The sequence below is a fragment of the Macaca thibetana genome, chromosome 4 (assembly GCF_024542745.1).
Source record: "Macaca thibetana thibetana isolate TM-01 chromosome 4, ASM2454274v1, whole genome shotgun sequence".
Classification (NCBI taxonomy): domain Eukaryota; kingdom Metazoa; phylum Chordata; class Mammalia; order Primates; family Cercopithecidae; genus Macaca; species Macaca thibetana.
The window spans coordinates 77,966,487-77,979,623 of NC_065581.1; the positions used below are offsets into that span (position 1 = coordinate 77,966,487).

At 35.1% G+C, this 13,137-nt stretch overlaps 1 pseudogene; it reads left to right on the forward strand.

Annotated features, from left to right (window-relative positions):
- The first annotated feature begins 6,183 nt into the window (after positions 1–6,183).
- On the forward strand, positions 6,184–11,048 carry LOC126953907 (histone-lysine N-methyltransferase SETMAR-like; annotated as a pseudogene).
- The last annotated feature ends 2,089 nt before the right edge of the window (positions 11,049–13,137 follow it).

A 13,137-nucleotide genomic window follows, 5' to 3' on the forward strand; every position in this document is an offset into this window, starting at 1 on the left:
GATTAAAAACTTAACTTTGATTGTTAAAAAATCCCTACAAACCAAAAAACTATACTTTAACTCCACTCCCTTCAAATTTTCAATTTTTGATGATACAATTTCTGTCTTTATATTGCATATTCTTTAATAAATTTCGCAGTTATTATCATTTTTAATATTTTTATATTTTAACCTTCACACTAAAGATACAAGTGATTTACACACCATCATTACAGTATTAAAGTAATGTGAATTTGACTGTGAACATGTTTTATCAGTGAGCTTTATACTTTCAGACGTTATTATGTTACTCATTAGCATATTTTTCTTTCAACTTGAATAATTCCCTTTATCATTTATAGTAGGATTGTTCTAGTGGTGATGAAGTTTCTCAGCTTTTGTTCATCTGGGAAAGTTTTTATCTCTTCTACATTTCTGAAGAACAGCTTTGCTGGGGAGAGTATTCTTGGTTAGCAGTTTTGTTGGCTTTTTTTTTTTTTTTTTCAGTACTTTGAATATATTGTCCCACTCTCTCCTGACCTGTAAGGTCTCTGCTCAGAAGTCTGCTACTAGTTATATTGAGACTTCATTATATGTCATTTGCTTCTTTCTCTTGCTGATTTCAAGATTCTCTCTTTGTCTTTTATCTTTGACAGTTTGATTATGACATAGGGTAGTGTTATTTGAATTTGATTAGAGACATTTCACCTTCTTCTGCCTGGATATTCATATCTTTCTCTAGGTATGGAAAGTTTTCTTCTATTATTTACTTAAATAAGCTTCTGCCCTTTATCATTTTGTACTCCCTCTTCAACACCAATGATTCATAAATTTGATCTTCTAATGCTGCTCCACAAACCCTGTTAGCCTTTCTTTCATTTGTTTTTACTCTTTTTTTCTCCTCTAGCTGTATCTTTTCAAATAACCTGTCTTCTAGTTCACAGATTCTTTCCTCTTCTTGATAAATTCTGCTATTGATGCTCCCTATTGCATTTTTCATTTTGTTTATTGTGTTTTTTAGTTCCAGGATTTCTGTATAATTTCTAAAAATTATTTCAATCTTTCTACTAAATTTCTCTAAATTTATGAATTATTATCTGTATTTTACTGGTGTTTGCTGAACTTTCTTAAAACATCCACTTTAAAATTATTTGTCAGCTAGTTTGTACATCACCATTGATTTAGCGACAATCACTGACACCTTATTTTTTCCATTTTCCGTTTCCAAAACAAACTGAAGTTTGTTTAGCAAGGGCAGTGGGATCCTGTCTAGTGTTGGGGCAGGCCTAGAGGCTCGGTCTGGGGTACCAACCTAGAGCCGGGGGCTGTGAGGATCTCCCTGGTGCTGTATTTTACTGTGGCAGACCTAATATTGGGGTTTAAGGCAAAGTTCCATGCTTACTTCAGCCTTTTCCCCTCAAGAAGATGGTATTTCTCTCCATGCTGTGCTGCCTAGGGTTAGGGAAGGGCTGATGTGGATAATTTAAACATGGCCTTCCTACCCTCTTTAATTCATCTTTTCTTATTGTTATGCTTCAACCAGGTACTACAATCTCTCACTTGGTTTCATTAGCTTTGGGGAAGGTGAGGGGTGACAAATGTAATGTAAAACTGTCCTTCCAATTCTCTGCAATGCATATTTTCTGATCATTATGCTATAATCAGGTACAATAATTTTTTACTGGTTTACTTAGCTCTTGCTTAGGTATTTTTGTATGTAGATAGTTGTTCAATTTAATGTTTCTGTGGGGAGATGATTACTGGATATTTCTATTCCACCATCTTGCTTCGCCCCCCTCTGATGTCTAGTTTTTGATTTGTATTTACTATGTGGAAATCTCAAATTCTATGCACTATAAATTAGAGTTCTTTTATATCTTTCTCAATTGATGAATAGTCATATTCATTTAATAATAAAACATAATCTATTTTGTGCATGCTTTCTCTGCAACCAGGGAGAAACTTTCCAGAGGGAGAGATAAAAGTAAAGGTAAAAAAGGTAGACAAAGCTCATTTTTTTTGCATTTATATTTCTTAAAAACACAAAAACTGAGATATGCAAAACATATTCCATATCAACTAGAAATCTGAGGCAGTATTAATAAGCACTATTTCTTTCATTTAGAACAAAATCTTGAATTGTGAACTTTAAAAAAAAATTATGAAACTATTTTTAATGAAGCCAATGAAATGTAGAATTATACAAATCCATTATATAAAAAAGTCTTATTTTAATTCATTCTGATTGTGATGTTTTAGGATTCAATTGACTTAGTAGGAAATTTTGAACTTAGATAATTTTTAAGTGTAAATACTGATGTTTTTAAATAAAGACTATTTTCCTTGGAGCAAAAAAAATTTGGCTTTGTTGTTAACTGTTTATTAATGTTGGGGTAGAAGAATTGTTATAAATTTAAAATTTAATTCCTCAAAACTATCCACATTTTAGGAATAATCTCACAATAGATATTATACTTACATACAAATGAATAAAGTAAAGTAGATATAAGTTTATGTAAGAACTTAATAAGTTCAGTGACTATCAGTTCTAACTAAGATAACTTTTGGGGATAATTTGAGATATTGAAACATATCCTAAATGAAGAATGAGAACTCTGAATTCTAATTCTAGTTCTTATGCTAATTTACTATATTTATGACAAGTAAGTTTTTTCCCAATGAACTGGAAATCTTCATCTACAAAATAAGGAGATAAGACATCTTAACTTACTATATTTATGCTTAAAACTGAAGCCCTCAGTGAGCAATAGTATATAAAGAGTCATAATTAAGTCTTAATTAATCCACTATTATATTTACAAATTATATTGAAATAGAGGAAAAAATAAAATAGTCCAAGAATCTTATCATACATTTTACTTCTTGAGAACTGTATGAATGGTTATTTTTGTTTATTTCCCTTCACTCTTGACTTTCTGATCCAATTGGATCTTGTAGCTCTGATCAGTTCTGAATTCCACATTGTAACAAATAATCAGGGCATAAGAAAGAGTATTCTTGATTCTAGAAACCTTTCTCTCACACTGTCCTTTTTGGATTGTTTGTTTAATATACTGTCTCATCTATTCTGCCTCCTACCTCGGTTTCTTTATAAAATTTTAAAATTAATATTATAAGTTTTTGTGTATAAATGTTTTAAAGAAAATTGGAACATTTATAACTATAAATATAGACACTATAACTAAATATAACTAAAATTAACAAAAAAGTAAATGTTACCTAAGACACCTGTATGAGTCAATGGGATATTAAGATTCACAGCTGAATTAATATAAAAGTAATTGATTTAGCCATTTCACAATGTATACATGTATCAAAACGTCATGCTATATACCATATATATACACACACAATTTTGTCAATTAAAAGTTGATTGTATTATTATGCTTTATAGCATTATATATCATATATATATTATTTTGTATTTGCCAAATATTTAAAACAGTATTTTAATACCTAAAAGTGTATTGAAGAAAGAAGAATAAAATACTAAAAGAAAATCTTGAAAACAGGAAACCTCATCTGTGTCAAATATTGAAACTTTTGGAAATGGGAAATAAATATTTCTAAAATTCTGGAGACGATTGTCTGCAGAGTCTCCAATAGCTTCTTTTTAAATTAAAATATAGAATAAAACAGTAAGCTAAAAAATATAAAAATACTAAGGCAGTGCATTAAAGTAAAACTAAACCAGCTTTAAATAATTGGAACCTTGACTTTGTTGCACATTACCCAGTATATAAAGTAATTGAAATAAATAGGTCAGAAAAAAGCATGTCCTTCATTTTAAATTAATCCAAATCATCATTAGCATTAGTTATCATGAATGCTGAATAAGAGATGAAATATTGTAGAGTTACATTTTTTATTGTCAAGTTTCTCTATTAAGCAGAATAAACCAGAAACATCATATTTGAGTGTACCTTTGTCAAATATTTACAATTTTAACAAATGCATATAGTTTTCCTTACATTTCTCTCAGAGAAATCATGTCCACTGCACTGGGAAATTTGCCTTTTTCCAATTCAAAGCTCTAGGCATGACAGCTTAGCAAGATTATCCTATAATTACAGAAATTACTGACAACACCCCATTGTGCTGAAATCTGTTGTCTATGCTCAGATTCTAAATTTCAGAAATGCAGCCACTTTTTCAACCCTGCAGCTGTTTAGAACATGAAGCAACCATTTAAACCTTGAAGCAGATCATTTTGACATTATCTAGAGTTCTTCCCAACTGCACCCAACTGGTATATCTTTACATGTTCCTCCATCATCTGCTTTTTAGATCATCGTCTTAAGTAACCTGTAAACAATACCTTATCACTTCACAATAAGTGGATTTGCCTATACTCCATATTGTGGTGGTTAGGCCAGGTAGACATGCTGAAATGAAAATCTCAAATCAGTAGGAGCCAATGAACTCAAAGTATAAGGAGATTTGAATAATTGAGTAACTGCAAAAAGGTCAAAAATGATTGTTTTTACTGAAATAGTCAAGTTTAACTGTTTGTTTGACTTTATCGTAATACGATCATTGCAAGAGTAATTATGGCTTCAGATAATTCTTTGGTGTATAATTTAGAAATTCAGACATTTGAATTTTTGTTTTAAAACTTTAGTGATATTGCATTATGTAACTATATTAATTTAATTCCAGATTAAATTAAGGTGAATAATTTTATTTTGATTTGAACACACCCAGAAAGTTTATTTTTACTGTGAAATGTCAAAGTTTTTTTTCCTATTTCCTGCTTGAAAATAGTTTGCAGGTTTGGTTGACATTTGATATAAAGTAATTTCTATAGTTTGAGGCACAAGTGAACTTCAATTTTGACTTGTAATGGTTATACATGTTTATGAAAAATGATGTGAAATGTAGAACTGCAATCATTGTCTGCATTTTCCAGTCTTGGGCAGGCATAAATGCCTATTTATTTAGAGGATTTTCCATGCCTTTGGGTCACTTAGATTCAAAACAATGTAAACTGGTATATTTTTATTTGGTTATGTCTATAGCCAAAAGGCAGTGATTATGAGCTTTATTGAAAATATCATATTTTGCACGGGCGTTGCCTACAGCTTCTTGGAACAAAATGGTAACATATCATACATAGAGGAATAAACCATTCTGGAAGATGGCCTGGCTTAGGACTGACACTCAAGGAAGAATGGGTAAAGGGCAAAGTTACAGTATTTAAGATCACAATGCAATCTCAGGCTGATCAGTGGTAGTTACATTGGTAAAAGGCACAATCCGGTTTGTGGGTGCTTAGCAGCAAATGAAGTACTTCTAATTAGGGCGGTAGTTCTGTCTTGGATTCAATAGGAGCTCAAGAAGTTTGAAATAAAACCTCAGTCATTAGCCAAAAATGACTGGGACAGGACCCATCTCCTAAAAGAGAAGAAGCTTGCAAGTTTTTAGGATCCCAGACAAATTGGTTGCAGTTTAAAGGGTTGATATCAGAGGTCTACTGGAATACAAACTAGAAAGTGAGGCAAAGCTCAAATATGTAGAATTGCAGGAAAAAATGCTGGATTTTAGAAAGACAGCTATGGAGAATCCAGCTAACTTTAGATCCCTCTTGTTACCCAGGAGAAAATCTATCAGTGTGATTCTCATGGGTTTGGTGGTAGAAGGGGCTGGAGCCTCCAATTGAGAGTCTTCAGTTACTAGTGATGAATAAGCAGAAAAGGAATCACATGAGGACTCTAGAATAAATATTTTCAACTCAGTCAACCAATTGGTTTTACAAATTTTCTTTTCATTAGTTTGATTAATTGGCTGAATTAATCCTCTAGAATAGTTTAAGGACAGTCTGAAGTACATGCTATTTTCTTCTTCAACATGATCTTGAATGCTAAACCTTCTTTTTTTCATTTAAAGTTTTACTGTAGAGTCTGCTTGATGTTAAGCAGATTTTTAAATATTTGGGTATGCCAAAACTAATTATTCAACTTAGTGAAAATATTGTAAAACATTTAGTTTTGGGAAGAAAAGTTTTTGGAACAAGGTTGGTGCAAAAGTAATTGCAGTTTTTGAATTGTTGAAATTTGCTGTTTGATATTGGAATACATTCTTAAACGTGGTTATGTTATACATCATTTTTATGCACATTTCTTGCTGTCTGTTTTTTTGCTAATGACTTACTACTTGCAGTTTAATTTATATTTATTTTAGACAATGGAAATGATGTTAGACAAAAAGCAAATTTGAGCAATTTTCTTATTTGAGTTCAAAATGGGTTGTAAAGCAGCAGAGACAACTCGCAACATCAACAATGCATTTGGTCCAGGAACTACTAATGAACGTACAGTGCAGTGGTGGTTCAAGAAGTTTTGCAAAGGAGATGAAAGACTTGAAGATGAGGAGCATAGTAGTCAGCCATCAGAAATTGACAACATCCGGGGGCGGAGCAAGATGGCCAAATAGGAACAGCTTCAGTCTCCAACTCCCAGCGCGAGCGACACAGAAGACCGGTGATTTCTGCATTTTCAACTGAGGTACTGGGTTCATCTCACTAGGGGGTGCCGGACGATCGGTGCTGGTCAGCTGCTGCAGCCCGACCAGCGAGAGCTGAAGCAGGGCGAGGCATTGCCTCACCTGGGAAGCACAAGGGGAAAGGGAATCCCTTTTCCTAGCCAGGGGAACTGAGACACACAACACCTGGAAAATCGGGTAACTCCCACCCCAATACTGCGCTTTAAGCAAACAGGCACACCAGGAAATCATATCCCACACCTGGCCGGGAGGGTCCCACACCCACGGAGCCTCCCTCATTGCTAGAACAGCAGTCTGTGATCTACCGGCAAGGCAGCAGCGAGGCTGGTTGTTCATGGAAATTGAACAACCTGCTCCTGAATGACTACTGGGTACATAACGAAATGAAGGCAGAAATAAAGATGTTCTTTGAAACCGATGAGAACAAAGATACAACATACCAGAATCTCTGGGACACATTTAAAGCAGTGTGTAGAGGGAAATTTATAGCACTAAATGCCCACAAGAGAAAGCTGGAAAGATCTAAAATTGACACTCTAACATCACAATTAAAAGAACTAGAGAAGCAAGAGCAAACACATTCAAAAGCTAGCAGAAGGCAAGAAATAACTAAGATCAGAGCAGAACTGAAGGAGATAGAGACACAAAAAACCCTCCAAAAAATCAATGAATCCAGGAGTTGGTTTTTTGAAAAGATCAACAAAATTGACAGACCGCTAGCAAGACTAATAAAGAAGAAAAGAGAGAAGAATCAAATAGACGCAATAAAAAATGATAAAGGGGATATCACCACCGACCCCACAGAAATACAAACTACCATCAGAGAATACTATAAACACCTCTACGCAAATAAACTAGAAAATCTAGAAGAAATGGATAATTTCCTGGACACTTACTCTCTTCCAAGACTAAACCAGGAAGAAGTTGATTCCCTGAATAGACCAATAGCAGGCTCTGAAATTGAGGCAATAATTAATAGCCTACCAACCAAAAAAAGTCCAGGACCAGATGGATTCACAGCTGAATTCTACCAGAGGTACAAGGAGGAGCTGGTACCATTCCTTCTGAAACTATTGCAATCAATAGAAAAAGAGGGAATCCTCCCTAACTCATTTTATGAGGCAAACATCATCCTGATACCAAAGCCTGGCAGAGACACAACAAAAAAAGAGAATTTTAGACCAATATCCCTGATGAACATCGATGCAAAAATCCTCAATAAAATACTGGCAAACCGGATTCAGCAGCACATCAAAAAGCTTATCCGCCATGATCAAGTGGGCTTCATCCCTGGGATGCAAGGCTGGTTCAACATATGCAAATCAATAAACATAATCCAGCATATAAACAGAACCAAAGACAAGAACCACATGATTATCTCAATGGATGCAGAAAAGGCTTTTGACAAAATTCAACAGCCCTTCATGCTAAAAACGCTCAATAAATTTGGTATTGATGGAACGTATCTCAAAATAATAAGAGCTATTTATGACAAACCCACAGCCAATATTATACTGAATGGGCAAAAACTGGAAAAATTCCCTTTGAAAACTGGCACAAGACAGGGATGCCCTCTCTCACCACTCCTATTCAACATAGTGTTGGAAGTTCTGGCTAGGGCAATCAGGCAAGAGAAAGAAATCAAGGGTATTCAGTTAGGAAAAGAAGAAGTCAAATTGTCCCTGTTTGCAGATGACATGATTGTATATTTAGAAAACCCCATTGTCTCAGCCCAAAATCTCCTTAAGCTGATAAACAACTTCAGCAAAGTCTCAGGATACAAAATTAATGTGCAAAAATCACAAGCATTCTTATACACCAGTAACAGACAAACAGAGAGCCAAATCATGAATGAACTTCCATTCACAATTGCTTCAAAGAGAATAAAATACCTAGGAATCCAACTTACAAGGGACGTAAAGGACATCTTCAGGAGAACTACAAACCACTGCTCAGTGAAATAAAAGAGGACACAAACAAATGGAAGAACATACCATGCTCATGGATAGGAAGAATCAATATCGTGAAAATGGCCATACTGCCCAAGGTTATTTATAGATTCAATGCCATCCCAATCAAGCTACCAATGAGTTTCTTCACAGAATTGGAAAAAACTGCTTTAAAGTTCATATGGAACCAAAAAAGAGCCCGCATCGCCAAGACAATCCTAAGTCAAAAGAACAAAGCTGGAGGCATCACGCTACCTGACTTCAAACTCTACTACAAGGCTACAGTAACCAAAACAGCATGGTAGTGGTACCAAAACAGAGATATAGACCAATGGAACAGAACAGAGTCCTCAGAAATAATACCACACATCTACAGCCATCTGATCTTTGACAAACCTGAGAGAAAGAAGAAATGGGGAAAGGATTCCCTATTTAATAAATGGTGCTGGGAAAATTGGCTAGCCATAAGTAGAAAGCTGAAACTGGATCCTTTCCTTACTCCTTATAAGAAAATTAATTCAAGATGGATTAGAGACTTAAATGTTAGACCTAATACCATAAAAACCCTAGAGGAAAACCTAGGTAGTACCATTCAGGACATAGGCATGGGCAAAGACTTCATGTCTAAAACACCAAAAGCAATGGCAGCAAAAGCCAAAATTGACAAATGGGATCTCATTAAACTAAAGAGCTTCTACACAGCAAAAGAAACTACCATCAGAGTGAACAGGCAACCTACAGAATGGGAGAAAATTTTTGCAATCTACTCATCTGACAAAGGGCTAATATCCGGAACCTACAAAGAACTCAAACAATTTTACAAGAAAAAAACAAACAACCCCATCAAAAAGTGGGCAAAATATATGAACAGACATTTCTCAAAAGAAGACATTCATACAGCCAACAGACACATGAAAAAATGCTCATCATCACTGGCCATTAGAGAAATGCAAATGAAAACCACAATGAGATACCATCTCACACCAGTTAGAATGGCAATCATTAAAAAGTCAGGAAACAACAGGTGCTGGAGAGGATGTGGAGAAATAGGAACACTTTTACACTGTTGGTGGGAATGTAAACTAGTTCAACCATTATGGAAAACAGTATGGCGATTCCTCAAGGATCTAGAACTAGATGTACCATATGACCCAGCCATCCCATTACTGGGGATATACCCAAAGGATTATAAATCATGCTGCTATAAAGACACATGCACACGTATGTTTATTGCGGCACTATTCACAATAGCAAAGACTTGGAATCAACCCAAATGTCCATCAGTGACAGACTGGATTAAGAAAATGTGGCACATATACACCATGGAATACTATGCAGCCATAAAAAAGGATGAGTTTGTGTCCTTTATAGGGACATGGGTGTAGCTGGAAACCATCATTCTTAGCAAACTATCACAAGAACAGAAAACCAAACACTGCATGTTCTCACTCATAGGTGGGAGCTGAACAGTGAGATCACTTGGACTCGGGAAGGGGAACATCACACACCGGAGCCTATCATGGGGAAGGGGGAGGGGGGAGGGAGGAGGGATTGCATTGGGAGTTATACCTGATGTAAATGAAGAGTTGATGGGTGCTGACGAGTTGATGGGTGCAGCACAGCAACATGGCACAAGTATACATATGTAACAAACCTGCACGTTATGCACATGTACCCTAGAACTTAAAGTATAATAATACTAATTTTAAAAGAATAAAAATGAAATTGACAACAACCAATTGAGAGCAACCATCAAAGCTGATCCTCTTACAACTACTCGATAAATTGCCAAAGAACTCAACGTCAACTATTCTACCATCTTTCGGCATTTGAAGAAAACTGGAAGGGTGAAAAAGCTCTATAAGTGGGTGTCTCATGAGCTGCGGAAAAAAGTTATCATTTCAAAGTGTCGTCTTTTCATTTTATGCAACAACAGTGAACTATTTCTCAATTGGATTGTGATGTGTGATGAAAAGTGGATTTTATATGACAACTGGCAATGATCAGCTCAGTGACTGGATTGAGAAGAAGCTCCAAAGCACTTCCTAAAGCCAAACTTGCACCAAAAAAAAGATCATGGTCATTGACTGGTGGTTTGCTGCCAGTCTGATACACTACAGCTTTCTGAATGCAGGTGAAACCATTACATCTGAGAAGTACGCTCAGCAAACCGATGAGATGCACCAAAAACTGCAATGCCTGCAGCCGGCATTGATCAACAGAAAGGGCCCAGTTCTTCTCCAGGACAATGCCCAGCCGCACATCGCACAACCAATGCTTCAAATGTTGAATGAATTTGGCTGTGAAGTTTCGCCTCATCTGCCACATTCACCTGACGTCTAGCCAACTGACTATCACTTCTTCAGGCATCTCCACAACTTTTTCGCAGGGAAAATACTTCCACAACTAGCAGGATTCAGAAAATGCTTTCTAAAAGTTTGTTTAATTCTGAAGCACAGATTTTTATGCTATAGGCATGAATAAACATTTTTCGTTGGCAAAAATTGTTGATTGTAATGGTTCCTATTTTGATTAATGAAGATGTGTTTGAGCCTAGTTATAATAATGTGAAATTCATGGTCTGAAACCACAATTACTTTTGCACCAACCTAAAAGTATAAAATACATTGAGGAAAATGGCACTTCATCAGTATATAGCTAATGAATGTTCACAAACTGAACATTCCCTGATCAAGAAACAATATTACAGCTTTCCAAAAGGCCACTTCTAGTTACTAACTCCAAAGGAATGACTACTCTCATGATAATAAATAAGATCTGTGTGTTTCGAACTTTATATGAAGAATCATACAGATATTATTTTGTGTCTGGTTTCTTTTGCTTAATGTTAGGCTTGAGAGATTCCACAGTGTTGCCTTAGTCATACATCATTTGTTACTAATTGTATACAGTGTTCCATTACATAACCATATTATAATTTTTCACCCCAACTGTTAGTAAGAATTTAGGTAGTTTTCTGCATGGATGCTATTATTCATATTGCTGCTGTAAATATTCTAGTATATCTTTTGGTAAACCCATATATAGATTTCTGTGGATACTTTAAGTGGACTGCAGGGTCATGTATCAGTGAAACTTTTTAATGTGTCATCGGAAGTTTGGAATTTTATCAGTTAGTCAATCCCAAAGATTTCCTATTATCACAGATATGTCACAGGTCTATTTTGTCCTTGCTGTGCATTATTTCCTTTGGCTCACTTTTTGCCAAAGTCTGTTTGCATAGAAGTTTAATTATGTGCCTTCTTTCTTTGATATATGTATAGCAATCTGTTTATCTATCTAGATATAAAATTCCCCTGATATTAGGCTTGAAGTATAACTACTGGAATTTTAGTAAACAGATAAAGAACATGATAGTCTATTTTGTAGTTTTTAAAATTTATGCATTGGTCTGCTTAGTTTTTAGGCTTTTGCCAACAAATAATATAGAAGAAATATTTATGTAACCTAATGTAAAATGGTTCACCATTTTAAAAGCTGACCTTGTTAAAATATGACATTTCCAAATAAGTAGATAAATGGGTATTAATTCACATAAAACACCATTTTGTTTATAAGAAGATCAAGCTCAAACTTTTAATTTTTGAGTTCCCCAGTGAACTTAAAATGTAATTCTCATTTTATATAGGAGACTGGAAAGAATACTTATTGAAAACCTACAGTACTCCAGACACTGTGCCAGCTACTTTCAAATAAATTTTCTTTTTCAGTTCTCATAAAGTACACTGAAATTCTACTTACTGTCCCCATTTTTCAGATGTGAGAACCTTAGCTTTGTTAAGTAACTTGCTGAAGGCTATGCAACAATTGATGAAGTGGATATTGAATCCAAACTGGACCTGTGGGAATACAAAGCCTATGCTCTTTTTCACATAATGTTTTATACATAGCTTTCTAAGATTCTGCTTGTTATATAACATAATGGAGTAGATGGATGAATGCCTATCTATAGAAAAATGTTTTTATAAATAAAATTGTGTCCCTAAATGAGTAGCATGATTAAAATATTTGACTGAGGACATGAAAACAGAATTTGATGATTTAATTACATATTTTATATTTCAGTAGAACATAGGTTGTATTTTAAGTGTCCAACATTTTGGAGTTGAAAAACTTTTTGCCTTAGTGTCTGCCCCACTCTTGACCATTTCACATTCCATTCCTGTGACCGACTAATGTGCATGACTATGACGAACACTTGGCAGCCTCACTGGGAGGGGCCTGTCAGTGTGAAGATTCAGCTTGTCATTAAACTGGGACCTGGAGCCAAGAACTGAGTGCATACTGAAGACACTGCTCCAAGCTTCACCACCCTATTGGCCAAGGAACAAGTGGAAATTGTACTTGTGAATTTATCATAAATTATTTTTTTTAATGGAGCATTTTAAATGAGACAAATAAAATCCTTTCCCTCTGTAATGGAATCCCACCCTATTGCAGCCTGAATTTGACTTGATAAATAATGGGACAGGCTACTGAAGGAGATTACAAATTGTGTCTCTCATGGGGTTCTTAAGAAGAGAACAACCATCCATCTAGGATGAGTCCAAGGTGTCTAAGAATCTGAGAAGCCCAAGGTGTTGAAAAGAGCATTTTGCTAAAAGTAAGGAGAAGTAGTCTTTGGTTCTCAGCTTTCCAGTAACTCTTATTGTGACCTTAAGCAAGT